We start from the raw sequence: 17,489 nt of genomic DNA, 5'->3' as shown, positions 1-17,489 counted from the left end.
ATGTGAACCATGAGACAATGGTTGAAATCTAGAAGGAATCTATCTTTGTCCTTGAATGTTTGTATTCTTGTAATATAGATAACCATATATGCTATTCTGGTAATTCACTTTCCGAGACATTAATGAAACAGAATTGCAAACTGCTAAGAAGCTGCTATGAAACTGTACAACTATTGCTTTCCCAACTCTTTCCCAAATTCCACTTCAATTTAAATACATACGCTATCATTGTCTGTCAAGTTCTAGCCTCTGCAAAAATGTTACTCCTCAACTCTGTCTGGATGTGGAATTGTTATGTGTTCAGATTACAAATAGATATCCTACCATAGAAAAGAATAAATAATTTTTTTGACTTATCAAAGTAATTAAGAGCAGGTAATACTTGGAAATACAGAAAAAAATGTAAAAAATATGAGTAAGCACAATAGTGCAGATAATGTCCAACTAGTAACCCAAAGCAGTAACATAGTAAATACATACTAATGGATAATTTACTGTCTATATTTCATGTAGTGATTTTTATTGTACTTCAATCTGTAACTTGTCATTTATACTTTCTTCATTGTTTCACACAGCATGTTTACAACCTCATTACCAAACATATTGACTGGCCTTTGGTGCACATGTCTTGTCATATACAGGGGTTACAGTATTTCTCAACAGTGGCCTACTGACATTTTGAGTGAGACGCTTTCCTGCTTTTTAAGAAAATTAACCTTTCTCATACCCAGGCACTAAATCCCAAAGCATCCTCCCTAGTCACTCTGACGTCCAAAACTGTTTCCATACATTTTCAAACACCCACTGAAGGCAAAGGGTACCAGGTAAAATGTCTCAAATGACAGGAAAAAGAGAAGACCCTTAAAAGCTCCTGAGTGACAAAGTAAGATCAAGACTCACAATGGCAAGAAACTTCTCAATACAACCACTGGAAGTCAAAGCCAATCTAATAGGCTTTACATGTCTTTGAAATTAAAGGAAAATTATTTCCTAAGTACAATTCTATACCCAGCCAAATCACCCATTAATTTTGACAAAGAATACATATTTTTTCGAATATACAAGATCTCAAAGAGAAGCCAAGACTAAAGAGATAGTTTTTAAAAATCACCCTTTCTCAAGACCTGCTTTATAAATATAACACAAGTATCTTATTTTTAACAACTGCAGTCAATATTATATTTTTCTTTAGAGAGAAGCAAAATGGCCACCTTTAGTTTCTGCTGGCACTACTATCCAAGAATGATAATTGAGGGAGGCAAGAAGAGTGAACGTAAGTAGGACACAAATGAGCATTTTCAGCAGAAAGCAGGTACTGGCATTTGTTTCAGTCATTCTTAGAGAATAAAAACAGCAGTTGCCTCTTGCTGACTATCTGCTATGTATTAGGCACCATATACCGGCCTTTATATACATTATCAATAGTCCTCACAGTAGTCTCAAGATGTTAAGATTTATGTAACAGAGAGAGGTCCCTTGCAGAGTGCACTGAAGGAAATTTTCAGCCTCCAAAACAAGTAAAATATGAAGGTATTTTGTTTGCTGTCAATTAGGTTTGAATAGATATTTGAGAAGCATAAATTTTAGAACTGCTATGTTTAGGAATCAATTTTTAAGTTATGCCAATTAGGGCCACCAATATCTATGATGGTCAGGAAGTACAAATAACTTTGGTCATCACAAGAGCAACTAAGTATCCTGGATTACAGATAGGGATCTGGATAATCATGTATATAAAAAAAATGGACAACCATGTATACAGAATGTAGGTGTGGGAGAGTTTGATTTCAGTTCTTCTAAAAGAAAAAAAAGGACAAGATTTCCATATTTATTTGATGATGTACATTAGATTACAGAATAAAAAAGTAATTTACTAATTTTGAATATACTTTATTATGGGATAATAATAGTGAGAGAAGAATTCCTACAGAAAATTATTGTTTAAAATAAAAATTGCTCTTAGAAATAAACTTATTTTAATAAGGCAGAAAATACAACGGTACTTTTAAAAGAACACAGTTTTCACATACAACCATTTTCTTTCAAAAAAAAAAAAAAAGAATAACAGTAAGTCAAGAAAGGAAGGTCCTTAAATGTTTCATCATTCTTGAATGTGTTTAAATCCAGTATCTTTTCTTAGGGTGTTATGTAATGAAGTGAGATACAAAGAAAGTATTTTCAAAGTGAGCTAACCTATTAAATAACAGAATATGCTCAATTACTAAATTGTGGAAAATTTTATTTTAAATAAAGAAATAGCCCCAAAATCAAACAGAAATAAATCTTCATAGTTCTCCCTCAGAATCTAATTGCTCTCTGCCACACTTCTTCAGAAGGCATGATGATTTCAAACCACCCCAAAAAACTACTCAACACCACATGCGACACTCTAGTAATAAATATACTGAGATATTTTTCCATATAGGCAGTGGGATAAAATGCAGGGTTTTTTTTTTTTTAAATGACCTGAAGAAGAAACATGAAACAAAAACATATATAGAAATCGGTAACATTTAATTTTAAATAGGAGAAAAAAGGGGGAGATTAGCAAAAACAATGGAAAAATTCATAAAAAAATGGACAAAAATGTGAAAACATCTAAAAGATCAACCTGATAGCCTCTTTTTTTTTTTTTTTTAAGTGGACTCCTCACCTAGTGTGAGGCTTGAACTCATGACCCTCAGATGGAGAGTCGCATGCCCCACTGACTGAACCAGCCCAGAGCCCCTAAAAGAGCAAAGGGATAAAAGCTCAAATGAAGAAACTAACAAAAGATTGCTGTATGAATTTAGTCTGACTTGTGATAAAATTTTCCTATCACACCAGACCATAAGTTCCTAATGTATGTTTTTAAGATAATTGATTATAATGTTTTACATTCTCATGATTTGAAATGTAAGGGTCATTAAAAATGAATTTACTAATTGCCACAAACTATTTGGGTTTGTATATAGGAATGTGCTGAATTAATCGGGCATCTTAAAATATTAATACTTCCCCACTGAATATTCATTTTCCAGTATTAGTTGTACCTGCATTTTATAGTTAAAAATCCGGTATATTTTGTTTCCTGATGATTCTTCAACTTATTCTGAGATATCTACCAGAAGTGACTTAGTATTTATTAAGATTTTACTATGTGCCTGACTCTACTCTGAAGGTCTTTTGTCTATATTATTTCATGTAATTCTCATATTCACCCTGAAGAGCAATATTATCTTTATTTTCCAAATAAAGAAACAAAGAAGGCTAGAAGCTAGAGAATGTTGCCAGAATTTAAACTCAATTCTCCTTGAAGCCACTATTTCCCACTATGCCAAGCTGCCTGACCAGAGAAACAAAACAGAATGCAACCAATGTGTTGGCTACAATTTTATCCCCTACATCTGTTCACTTCTGGTGAGATGCAGAAATCACAAAGGCTTTTTACCAATCCCTGATGGGCTGAAAAAATAAATCTGGATACTAGGAAAATTTGGATACTACCAGATTCCTGACCTAAAACTGTAAGTCTTTTATCAATGCAGAAAAAACCTAAAACCCTTATTAAGAGTTGGACTGGTATCTGGAATCTCACAAACTGACAGAGACAGCAGTGTGTCAGGTACAACCTCTGGAGAAGGATTGCATAGGTCATAACACAGCTCGGACAGGTAATAGTTTTGTAATTCTCGACAAGAGATAACTTTTCAGAGCCCCCTCTTTAAGAAAGGGATAACAGAGGATTAACTAAGTTAATATATGCAAAGTACTTAGGACAATACCTGGTTTTACTAAGCATGCAGTAAATGTGAGCTGTCACTGTTACTATTATGATTATTATTAGCATTATATTAATGCAAACAAATTTAAATACTTGGATAATAAGTTGCTTCTCTATTTACACATATCCCCTACTTCCAACCCCTACCTCTAGTTAGGATCCTTTCCTTGATTTATTTATTTTTCCCTTTGTGCTTCTTTTTCTTGTTGTTGTTGAAAATAGGGCAGAAAGAATGCTTTAGTAAAAACTTCACCGTCAAATTATAAAAAATCATATTATAGAGAAAATTCAGATAGATCAGAAAATCAAAATCTTACTCTAATACTGTTTTTCATTTAAAATATTATAAACATTCTCCAGATAAAATTCTCTTATACACCCTTTGAAATTTTTCTATATTAAAAAATACTAAGAAATACTTTAAAAAGTAAAAAAGTCACTCATAATCCTATCATAAGAAATACAAATAGAATGAAAGTACTACCTTCTGCCTACCCAAACCTACCTCTAGGGATAGCCAATATTAACATTTTCAGAGGTTATTCTTCCTTTTTATATAATTCATACAGACATATCTATACATATTTTATTTATTTTTAAGCAAAAAAAGCAGACTCATGCACATCTCAACAGCTGCTGTATACTTTTTAAATCAACTGTGTATCAAGGCCATCTTCCCATTTTCCATGCCCAGAGGCATCTCATTAATTTTGACATTCCATGTTTTTTTTTTTTTTAAGAAGGTACTTTAAATATTATTATGTATTAACCAAAATGAAGGTGGTGTGTAAGTCTTACTCGGCATTGTTTTCTTAAGTCAAACAAATGGTATTCAGTAGTATTTATTAAAGGAAAGATACAGTTACTAAAAACAATGGGAATGGGATAGCTTCTAAGTTCAAAATCATTACCTGTTTAACACTGTCACCTGGGCTCAGCTAAGGGGGCAACACTGAAATAGAAAATACACTTTCTGTAAGAAAGGTTTGCATCAAAGCACATTGGGACAGAGATCGAGTTCAGTGATTACAGAGAAACACTGCACAACATAAAAACACTGAGCTCAAGCCAAACAAGTTCATTCTCCTACTTCTGAGTGATGCATCTTTGACAAAATCACAAAGAGACTGAGATTCTTCATCTGGAAAGTGTGGATAATTATAATTATTACAAGATTATGGTGAAGAATCAATTAGGAAGTAGTTGTGAAATTGTCTTTCTCATGGTCCGGATGAGGTCTTTGGATTAGACTGACAATTGGAATTAAATCCCAGTCCTATCACTGAGCAACTGTGTGACCTTTGAAAATTGGAATAATGCTACCTACATATTTTCTTCATTCAGTTATTCTATACTATAGTTAGGTGAGCATGGACTCTGGAAAAGCATCAACACTCTTCTAGTCACTTTATAAAAAGCTGTGGTAAGACTCATAATCTCTTTATCCTGTGGTGCTTTAGGTATAACAGGAAGCAGCAGACAACAAATAAGTAAACTAGTAACAGTTTAAAATTGTGATAATGACTAAGAGGGAAATATGTAGACTTCTATATAAAACTGGGAGGAGTGGGAGTATACCAATTTAGGAGGAAAAGTTCTGTGAGGAAGTGTGCTTTGGCTGCACCCTAAAGATGAGAAGCAATACAATGAAAGTCAAGAAGAGTAATCCAAGAAGCAACACCACACATAAAAGTCCTGGGCTGGAAACTTGCCTCATAATGTGTCCCTGAAAACATCCTTGCAGGCAGAATTTTAGATAAAAACATAATCACCACTAGTTATTAATTTCAAGGGGGAAAAGTTTATATATGTATATATCTCAATACCCCAAAATTGATGTCCATTACGCTATATAAAAACAGCAAATCCCAGGAACCCCTGGGTGGCTCATTTGGCTGAGTGTCGTGATCCCAGGTCCCAGGATCAAGCTCCATCGCCGGGCTCCATGCTTCTTCTCCCTCTACCATTCCCTCCACTTAGACTCTCTGGTTCTCCCTATCTTTCTGTCAAATAAAGAAAGAAAATCTAAAAAATGAACAAAAAACAAAACCCCCAGCAAATCCCAGAATAAAAGGACACAAAAATGAACACTGGTAATCTGACATGGCATTTTTCTTTCATTATTCAAAGATATAGTTTTTTTATTCTCATAATATTCTTTCATAATTGTGATATACATTAAGCTTAAGGCTAATCTCACAAATAAACCTATTTATAATACTCAGTGTTCACAGAATTAATCCTTTAGTATCTCAAATCCCCTTTAAAAACAGAATGAAAAGTCAATGAAAAAAGAGGGGGGCATGAAGCATAAAATCATTGCTGCTATAAATGAATAAATATGAGAACACTGAGAAAACACACAACACGCACCCGTGATACACCTGCAAAGATGTCCCTTCTCCAGTCATACTTAAAAGGCATGCAAAGTCCAAGCCAGTTCTTACAAACGCAAAAGAAAACCAAAAAAAAAGTTTAGTTTGGGGAGTACATAAAATTCCTCATATAGTTAAAAGACCAAATGAACTTAGCTCAGGGTACAAGTATAGTAACATTCCCATTTTATAAATAAAGAAGTTGTAGAAGCTTGACCAAGGTCATACAACTAACTCGGGTAGAGCTGGGATTAACCAAGCAGTCAGGCTCCAGACTTCAGTATTAACTTCCCTGCAACAAAGATACCATTGTGCTAGTAGCATTAAATCATTAGTAATCATGAGTCATTTTCAGTATTTCCTCAGGGAACAGAGGTTAGGACTACCATAAAAATATAAATCAATTCATTAAATGAGAATACATATGCTTAACTTGGCTGATTTTCCTTCTTTATAAACAAATTGTAGGAATATGGCTACATCACAAGTTTCATATGTAAAATATGTCTGTGGATTAATTTAATTTTCCTTTTACCTCTGAACACATTAAAAATTTTGTTACATCCTAGCCAGAGGGCATTTCTAGCCACAATTTGGCCTTTTCTCCATTTGTAACTCAGAGATATCCTAAAACAGAGTTTCACTTCCTGGAAAATGAGAAAAGTCATGTTCTGAGTGTTTTCAGTGGATTATGATCACACATGCACCCATGCCTGCACAGTGCCTGAGCATGTCCCAGGAGTCTTCCCTCTAGCCTCTCTTTGGTTCTCAGCTTGGATTTCACTTTTCCTGGGAGGTCCTTCTCCTCCAACCCCACAGAGACTGAGCCACGCACCCTCGCTCTGTGCACAGCAATGTACACAACAGCACAGAAGAGAACAGCCAGAATCTCTCTCCTGTGCTAGACTTTAATATCTCTGAACTATGTTCTTTTACCAATATATCCCTTCTAACATAGTATCTGCCACATGGTAAGCCTCAAGTTAATATTGTGGAATGAATAAATGATCATTCACTCTTTCCCAGACTGAGTATACACAGCTCTTTTAAAGAGAAATCATTTTTTAAAAATAAAGGGCTCTTTTTGGTAATTAGTACTGTATGTTCATATCACCATGGTAGCGCAATCTCCTGTAATCTGTATTTTCGAACAATTTCAAGAAGAAAAAACATTTTCTGGGTCACCCCTCTATGGGTATAATGCTTGTCTCTTCTAATGAAGAAGCATTAGAGAAGATGAGGTAATGGGGTATGGTGACACTGCTTTGTGGAGCCTAACGTGTTCCCTGTAGCTGTGCCATTTTACCTGAGTCATCAGAGCTCTTAATCCTAATGCATTAAACCCTAAACTATAAAGGACCATTCCTTATTCCTTTCCTTTCAATCAACTTTGATAGCTAAATAAATTCTGTCAGTCACATTTCTGTGTTTCTTATAAAACGCCTCAGAAATTGGATTATTTCATCTTCCTAGCATATCCTGGACATATAATAAACACAAGAATTTTTTTTTTAAGATTTTATTTATTTGACAGAGAGATCACAAGTAGGCAGGGAGGCAAGCAGAGAGAGGCGGGGAAGGAGGATCCGTATCGAGCAGAGAGTCCAATGTGGGGCTCAATCCCAGGACCCTGAGATCATGACCTGAGATGAAGGCAGAGGCTTAACCCACTGAGCCACCCAGGTGCCCCATAAACGCAAGAATTTTTAATCAAACGTAACACTGCATTCTTACTCTCATCCTATATTACTCACTGCCATTAATGCCTTTAGTTCAAGTGTGCACTAGTGCACTTGTGTAAGTCAAGTATCATTCCCTTCCTGATAAACTGGGCATTTATACAAGAGATGCTAAACTTTTAAGTCAGAAACCATTTAGAAATAACAACTTATATTATTTTTGCTTTAAATCAAATATCAATGTTTACTGCAGAAAATACACTAGAAACACCAACTAAAATGTCACGTATTATCAAACTTGCAAAAACCAAAAGGATAATGCTTCAAAACAACTAAAGCTCTCATATAGGAAGCATCAGTCAAACGTAAGAAACTAAACTTAACTTGTGTGATCTTTTCTTCCAAGCTGATTAAAATTTCCCAGGATCATGAGTATGATAATTTTAGATTCCACATTATCTTTCTAACACATTTCTTGCAAATTTTACAGAAAACTATAGCAAAACAAAAATAAGAACAACTTGAAGTCAAAATATGCTAGTGAAATTTAAAGCTACTTTATTTTCAGGGACAAAAAAAAAAAAGAAAGTAAAGAGGATTTTTATAAAGAAAAAGCAAAGGAATGTCCACTTTTGGCTACAACACTTTTTTTTTTTTTTTTAAGATTTATTTATTTATTTATTTGACTGAGATCACAAGTAGGCAGAGAGGCAGGCAGAGAGCCCATGCGGGACTCGATCCCAGGACCCAGGGATCATGACCCGAGCTGAAGGCAGAGGCCTTAAACCACTGAGCCACCCAGGCTACAACACTGTTTTTAAAAAGCCACAGTACCGTGGTACAACAGGTTACCTACTGATGTCTAAAATGATTCAAGTTGAATAGCTGAAACTACTGCAGAGTAATCCTCCAAGAAGCAAAACAAAACAGAAATAAATCATTAAAGGCATTTGTTACAAAAAGCTGGTCTCAACTAACTGGTATGTGAATTCACATTATAAATGAAGCATAACACTTTCTAATATTTCTATGTCTATATTTCAGCCACTTTATACATAAATTTTTTTACCTCAAAATTTTCAACAATACAAATCAGGACTTTTTGTATAAAATATCTTTAGATGTTGTGTATATTCTGTAATGATCATAAAACTCTTTGGCTCTAAAAATTTGTCTGTCAGCTCGAAATTTATATACTTGTTTCCTCAATAAAAAATGACTTCCTCTACAAATTTATTCTGTATGAATTCTGACTTAGATTATAAAATATAAGACCAAGGATTATGTCTCATGCCTTGCAGGTTCATATAAACAGAAGTAGTTATTAAATGATTATGTTTTCCACATATCATAAAAATAAAACACAACCATTTAAAAATATAATGTGATAGGCAGCAAGAAAAATCATCCATCATCCCAAGCATATAGCTTAACATATAACTTAAATATGCTCTTTCTAACCAGTCTCTTCAAAATAATCATTTTATTGTCCCTATAACATTTATCTACTGGATATCCTTCAGCTTGTCTTCTAACTCCACCACTTCACTGGCAGTATTTTTGTCAAGGTTTTCTTCAATCAGTGTATGCTAGAACCAACTTAAACATTGTACTACAACTGACATTAAATTTTCAGAAAAATCTGGAAGCCAGTTGTTAAACTGTTGATAGTCTGAAATTGGCAGCAGTGAAAATATTTACACCATAGAAATCAGGAAAAGCAAAAAAACAAGGGCATTCCCCTGCCCCCACCTCTTCTCCCAGAGCCTGCTGTTAAACATTTACCTGTACACTGCTGATGTTCAGTCAACTCAATGGACACTTTCCATCCTTATCTCTCACTTTCTCCCATATTCCTACTTCTTTGGCAACTGGCTTCTCAGCTTCCTTTACTGGCTCCTCCATCCCTACTTGATCTCTAAATTCAACTGCATCCTTGATGTCTCTCCTTGATTTTTAATAATTAATGTATCTTAAAATTAAACTCTTGATTGCTCTTTCTCCCCTTAAACCAATAGGTGCTTCAAAACAGAGCACCATAGAAAGAGTTCTGAGTTAGGAATCAGACAGACAAGGGGCCACGTTCCACTTCTTGAATTCTTATGGGTAATATGTTTTATCCCCTCAAGTTTATTACTTATATGTCAAATGGAAATAACAACACACATTTTGCATTCGCAAATGATTAAATGAATTAACAGTATGCAAAGCATCTAGAACAGTTCCTAGCATATAGAAGATGCTCAGTAATGGCTGCTTATTCTATTTTTATGGTCAATAAATGCTTAAATGAATGGACCATTAATTGAGGAGGAGGAGGAAAACAGAAGAATGGGAAAAATAAAAAAGAGGCTAGTGTGTCCCAGCATCCTGATAAAAACCTATATCTATCTTCTATAGATCTAAGTACCAAAGAAAATCAGTTATATATCACAACAGATAGCATGGTTAACAAATCTTAAAACTATGTATGCCAAATAACTTGATTTCTATACATTTGCCTGAAAACAACTATTACTATGTAAATAATTTTACTAAAGTATTATTTTGGAAAGTTATTGTTATAGCAGAGTTTAGAAACTTTTAAATTACTAACAACATCAATGGAATAATGATCGTTTACTATGGAGCCATTAAAAATTATGCTGGCAGGAATATATAATTACATAGAAATATTGTTATATTTTATTGTTAGGACAAAAAGCATCTGTATGTTAGAATGATCTCAAACAGAAACAAAAACAGAATATGGTGATGAGATCATGGGCCATTTTCCTTTTCTTTTGTTACTTATATTTTTAATTTAGTTTTTTCCTAAATATATCAATTAACATCTATACAACAGGACACACAACACACTTCTGCAGTACCTGATCAAGACATTTATTAACCTCAATTTTTGGTTTTCTATTCTTAAAATGCCCTTCTAAGATATGTTTTTAAAAAGTGCATTTCAAATTTGTGGTAAGCCGATTTAAACCAATTTTTCTCTGTATTTCCTTTAAAATTTTTCACTAAGGTTATCCCTAAATTCATATATAGTATTTTACATTTAATTATTAAATTCAAATCACTACCAAATTTACATTTATAGTCGGGACATTACATGTGCAGCACTGTAGCATATTTTTAATTTCAGTATTCCATAGATTATGTGAGATATTCAACACTTTGTTAAAGAATAAGCTTTGTATTAGATAATTTTGCTCAACTCTAAGCTAATATAAGTGTTCTGAGGACATTTAAGTTAAGCTAGGCTAAGGTGTATTAAATGCATTTTGACTTATGGTATTTTCAACTTAGAACGGGTATATTAGGTTGTAACCCTATCTTAAGTCAAGGAAGATCTGTATTTGGGTGATCTTTTCCTGAGGAAACCCTTCACAAGAACATCTGGTCTAAAATATACATATTCTCTTTGACTTCGTTTCCCACCTTTCCAATTAAGCCATTACCACTATATCACATTTCCCTCCTACAGCCCCATCTTCTTCAGTTTTCAAAATTTGAGCTATAAATCTTTAAGTCAACCTATTTAAGCTGATTTGAAACTTGAATAAAATAAAACAAAACCAAAAAAGATACCTAACAACTATCAAAAGCCTGCAATGTCATGTCATTTACCCATCAAACCACCAATATTATATTTGCTAACATCTAAATATATTATTTATATCTCAACATTATGCAGAATTCGAAATTATGCAGTAATGTTAATTAAGTAAATGCTACTTCTCACAAAATTCACAGGAAATAGAGTGATGGAACACCACAAAAACAGTGTATGTAGTGGAATCTGAATATTTTTCTGCCACTGGAAAGAGATAACGGAGCATTTTAGGCAAGGGGGTAGTAGGATCAAGTTCATGTTTCTGTTTTGTTTTTTAAAGATTTTATTTATTTATTTGAGAGAGAGTGAGATCACGAACAGGGGGGAAGGGTAGAGGGAGAAGCAGACTCCCCGCTAAGCAGGTAGTCCAATGTAGGACTTGATCTTAGGACTCAGGAATCACGACCTGAGCTGAAGTTAGATGTTTAACCAACCAAGCCAACCAGGCGCCCTCAAATTTTTAAAAGATGACTGACCACGATATGGAGAATAGGATGATAAAGATCTGCAAAGATTCAGTGGAGCACTGATGAAGGCCTGGAGTAGGACAGTAGCGGTGGAGATGAGGGGATGATGAGTGGAGGAGGCTGTTGCTGCTACTGCTAATCATGACAATGATGATGAATGTGGTGGTCGTGGTAGAACTGCCTTTATATGGAGCCTTATGTGCCAAGCACTATGCTTAGCACTTTATGTGCATTAACTAATTGATCTTTTCAACAACCTTACAACTTAGGTGCTGCTACTATTTCCCCATTTCGCAATAAAGATATTAAGGTTTCAGAAGTTATGTTACTTGCCCAAAGACATACAACTGGTAAATACAGAAGTTTTGAGTTGGGGCGCCTGGGTAGTTCAGTCTTAAATCTTAAAAAAAAAAAAAAGATTCGTGAGTGAAGTTAGTAAAAGAATCAGTTGTATTTATCTGCACCAGAATCCTGTCCAAGTCTCTCCTTCTTTTGATAACAGAATCGTGCTTTGAAGGGGAAGGTAGCTGTGGGAACTACTCCTTCCTCTTTACATACAATACTGAAGCAATCAATTAAATTAATTAATCAATTAAGATGTCCTGTGCTTTCCTGACCAACAGGCCTTTCCTGACTAAGAAGGCCTTTTCCTGTCTGACTTCCCAGGTATGAGGACCATTTCCTTGTTTCTGACATATGTATTTTTTAATTACCTTTTATCTCATATTATAAAAGGAGATTTGACACACCAATACCCTAGTGTGTTCATTCTCCAAGTCTCTTTGGGCTTCTATCCTAGCCACTCCATATACATGAATGCCAAAATCCCTAGTAGGACTCAGTTGAGCTTGGGTAACGAATAATTATATGATTAAAGGTATTTATCTTTGCCCCCCCATTTACTTGCAAAGTTGAGTCTTATTACCTCCATTTATGCCATTATATATTGGCCTTATGCTACACGTGGAGATACCTGAGTCAATCGTTTCTACCACGTGGAGACACTCTGTCAACAACAACAACAAAATAGCAGAATGCAGAGATAGAAAGATTTCCCAGTTATCGAGCAAAAAAATTCTTTTTTTTTTTTTTTTGCTTACTTGCATTTCTGTGGCTTATATCTTTTTTTTTTTAAAGATTTTATTTATTTTATTTGACAGAGAGAGAGATCACAAGCAGGCAGAGAGATATCTTAAAGCAAACTAATTTAGAAGTTGGTGCCAGAAAATAGGATGGTATAAGTGACAGAATCTCAAATGTAAAACGTTTTAGCAAAAAAGAGTGCAGGATAGTGAAAATCTCCTCACCCCCTAACAGGAAATTGGAACTCTTTACTGTACTTTTAAACTGTAGCCTATTGTCTTGAAACTGAGACTTCCTAACTAAGGACACTGATGCTTTAAAAGAATGTGATATGAAAAGAAGCTGCTGGTTATTTCTTACTGCCTTCATACCCTACAAGATAGATACAAGTCACCAACTTTGGAAGTACAAGGCACACAGATACAACTAGGTAAGAGGTGCTCTTCTCAATTACCACCAATAAGCCAAAAAGGCAGAATCAGATAATCATACTTCTTGAGGAATTACAGAAATCTATGAACCAGGAAACAAAAGAGGGAAAGTGGGAGATAAGACTGGATCCTGGAAAGAGGAAGCTTGATCACCTATGACTATGTCCAACATTAATAAATGTCGGTTGAGTTCTTAGTTCCTATATTTATTTAATTTAAATCTTATCCTTCTCATAAAAATGTCTTTATTTGAATTCTCTTCATATTTTTAAGTGTTTACTCTGCATATAACTAGGTTATATTCTTTATTTTGCTTTCTAAAATTTTGATGCAAAATATGAAGAAACATATATAAAACTGACAACATAAAATTTAGGAATAAATTACACAAAAATGGGAATGGTAGATAAATACAGATCTAAGAGAGTTACTATGTCCATTATTCTCACAATGCCTCTTGTTGCCCATTCAGAACAAATTAAGATTATCCTGTTCTTAGTTAGATGTAGAAAGTTAAAAGAGTAAAGTCACTATCTCAAGGCATTCCTACCCCCATCTCTGGCCAATCTATCTATCTTCCATAATAATAGAAAGAATCAAACCTACTCTTTCTATCTCAAGTTGAAATTTAAAATACATAGGGGTGCCTGGGTGGCTCAGTGGGTTAAAGCCTCTGCCTTCAGCCCAGGTCGTGATCCCAGGGTTCTGGATGGAGCCCCACATCGGGCTCTCTGCTCACCGGGGAGCCTGCTTCCTCCTCTCTCTCTGCCGACCTCTCTGCCTGCTTGTGATCTCTATCTGTCAAATAAGTAAATAAAAGCTTTAAAAAAAAAAAAACATATTCTCAGTGGACATCATTTTAAGTGGTAGTTATATATGGAACAAAAATTGATTTTTGAAAGTTGGCTTCATTATCTAGCCACCAATTATAATATCTAGTCTGTAAAACCAAATCCAAAAAGAAAAATCTATATACAAGAGCCTTCTGGAACACAACCCTATCACAAGCTGATCAATTAAATCTTCCCAAGTTGACATCAAGTCATTACATATCACATAGAAACACTTTAATTAGTGATTACTCTCAGAGAATAATGTAATCTAACCTCATTTTTTTTTCAGAATACTGATAAAAATGTCAACTAGAATTATGTTTGATTCCAATTTAAATGTTATAAGAAAATGTCTAAGTACATGTGATGATCAATAACCTCTGACAGAACTTTTAAAAATTAGAATAAAGAAATGATGGCACCCTTTTAGAGAGAATTATATGATATAATATGAAGGTAAATGTGTTACTAACCTGCCTTAAATTTGTTAGAAGTATATTCTTAAAGGATGCATTTTTTCCCCCAAGAAGCCTGACACATTACACAGAATCTGCTATGATAATAAGTCCATCCAGGCCTACATTTACTCAGCTAAAAGGTTATTTTTAGGGTATTAAAATTAAAATCCTGACACAGTTCATATTATACAAAACATAGAAGCAAGAAATATTTGGGCGCCTGGGTAGCCCAGTGGGTTGAGCCTCTGCCTTCAGCTCAGGTCATGATCTCAGGGTCCTGGGATCGAGCCCCATATTGGGCACTCTGCTCAGCAGGGAGTCTGCTTCCTCCTCTCTCTCTGCCTGCCTCTCTGCCTACTTGTGACCTCTCTCTCTCTCAAATAAACAAAATCTTCAAAAAAAAAAAGTAGCAAGAAAGATTTGATAATTCAACTAAATTAGAAACAAAAATGTAAAAACCCCCAATACATGTATCACTCAGTCATGATTATTTATAATCAATCTGGGACCGTAATAGACCCACATAATGACACCAGTATTATGAACATTAAAATTATAATAGCCTCACTTCTTTCATTAGTTGTTCATGAAGATTCAACTCTTATTTTCAGCACAGAGCAAACTTTATCCTGAAAAGCCTCCTAAATTTTCCTTAGAAAAATGGCCAACATTTTCTCCCATCAATAAAGAGTCAATTTTAGAACTCAAGATATATAGAACAATGACCAAATTCTGAGAGAACACCAAAGTGGAGATTCAATTTTACGAAAGTAAAAAGTTATTTTAGGCTTTGTTTCCAATTTAGAAAACACATAAAATCATAAAATGAGCAGAAAAACAATTCAGTGCATTTCAACAATTCAATCCAATTACTACGAACCCCAGTTTCCCTAAGAAAACTGCAGTAGCATTGAGTGGGTTAACAAGAGAAAGAGTAACAGTGAGGTTGGCAACCACAAGCGAGCGTTCACATCTCTCCTGTCACCTTCACTGTAACAGGATTGATTACATGAAGGCAGAGCCATGACAATGTAAGAAGCATCTATGGACACAATAACCTTCAGTGTATATGTGATACATACCAATTTATCGTCCAGCTGTTTATGGTCATGTGTGTTATAATCAATCTCTTATGAGTCAACATCATCAAAGAAAAAGTTTTAGGTAGGAAGAGCCGCTACTGACAGTATCAGCTTTTGGTCAAACATTTAAAACAATAAAATATTAAACCAAAAAGTATTTTCAAGTCTGTCTGATTAAAGTATTACCCAGCCATTCAAAATAACTGATTGGTCTTATTTTCGCAATAAAACTTTGAAGTAAAAGATTAAATATTATCAAAGATTACAGGAATACCTCATTTTATTGCACTTCATAGATAGTACTTTCTTTTCTTTCTTTTTTTTTTTTTTAACAAATTGAAGGTGTGTGGCAACTCTCAGTCCAGATAGTCTACTAGCACCATTTCTCCAACTGCATTTGCTCACTTCATGTCTCTGTCTCTCATTTTGGTAATTCTCACAATATTTTACTTATTCATTATTATTATATTTGTTATAGTGATCTGTGATCAGTGATTATGACCTTCTGAAAGCTCAGATAACAGCATTTTTTAGCAATAAAGTATTTTTAATCAAAGTATGTTACTGTTTTTTAGACATAAGGCAATTGCACATTTAATAGTCTACAGTAAGTACAAACATAACTTTTGTATGCACTGAAAAACAAAAAACTTTATTTGACCCACTTTTTTGTGATATTCACTTTATTGCACTAAAAGGTTTAGTGTGGTGGTCTGGAATTGAACCTGCAATATCTCCAAGGTATGCCTGGAGAAATACAGATCATGTCTGATTGCTGTATTCATAACTGCTTCTACTAAGCCTTTACATTTTGTTCAGTGTTGTTTACACTAAATAAATGATAAATCCTTTTAAGTATTTCTATGCCCCTTTAATTTGTGTTTTTTTCTGTCTCACAAACTAGACAATAAGTTTCTTTGGGGCAAGAGCTACAAGATCCCTCTATTTCCCTGAATGTTTAGAAAAAGCTGTTTTATTACGTCCTGTATCCCCACCACTGGCTATAGACCTGGTATAAATAAATACTACATAAAATACATTTATAGAATGAAGAATTCCTCGTAACCCATAGAATGCAGTCTTGCTTCAGTCCCAATCCCAATCTGCCTTGCAGACAGAGAGAAAAAAAACTGTTTCCATGAAGGCACCAAACAAACTTCATTGCTCTCATGCCAAAAACCCTTTCACAGTTTTGCACTGCCATCTAGATGAAATAAAAACTCTTTAGGGCAAAATCCTCTGTATCTGTCCCCAGCTTACCATTTCTATCTCTGGTCCTCTATCCTCATCTCCCTCACACTGTCCCAAGATGGGAAACTGCTGTATTGCTGTCTCCAAGCCTGGACATGCAGAGCTCCCTCTACTTGGACTGTCCTTAATCCAGCATTGCTCTGTGGATTTGTCTAAGATGCCACCTCCTCCAAGAAGCGTTCTGCCCATCTCCCATCTTTTTTAGCTGGCTTGCCCTCACAGTGCTTCTAGGAATGAATGTAAATTTTGCTTCTTGAGAATAGTGGTCACCAAATATGACAGAAAACGAAGGGACACCTGGGAGGCGTCCCTCCCAGGTTAAGTCGGTTAAGCATTGATTTTGGCTCAAGTCATGATCTCAGAGTCGTGAGATCAATCCTTGCATTGGGCTCTGCACTGGGTGTAAAGCCTGCTTGAGATTCTCCCTTTTCCTCTGCCCCTCTCCCATGCTTGTGTT

At 34.8% G+C, this 17,489-nt stretch overlaps 1 protein-coding gene across 5 annotated transcripts in view; it reads right to left on the bottom strand.

Annotated features, from left to right (window-relative positions):
* Positions 1-17,489, bottom strand: part of TDRD3 (tudor domain containing 3) — a 171,847-nt gene that overhangs the window by 42,431 nt on the left and 111,927 nt on the right. The window lies entirely within an intron of this gene.

This window comes from Neovison vison, chromosome 5 (genome assembly GCF_020171115.1).
Source record: "Neovison vison isolate M4711 chromosome 5, ASM_NN_V1, whole genome shotgun sequence".
Classification (NCBI taxonomy): Eukaryota; Metazoa; Chordata; class Mammalia; order Carnivora; family Mustelidae; genus Neogale; species Neogale vison.
Note: the sequence above shows the minus strand (reverse complement) of the source record. Positions and strands in the feature narration are given on the sequence as shown.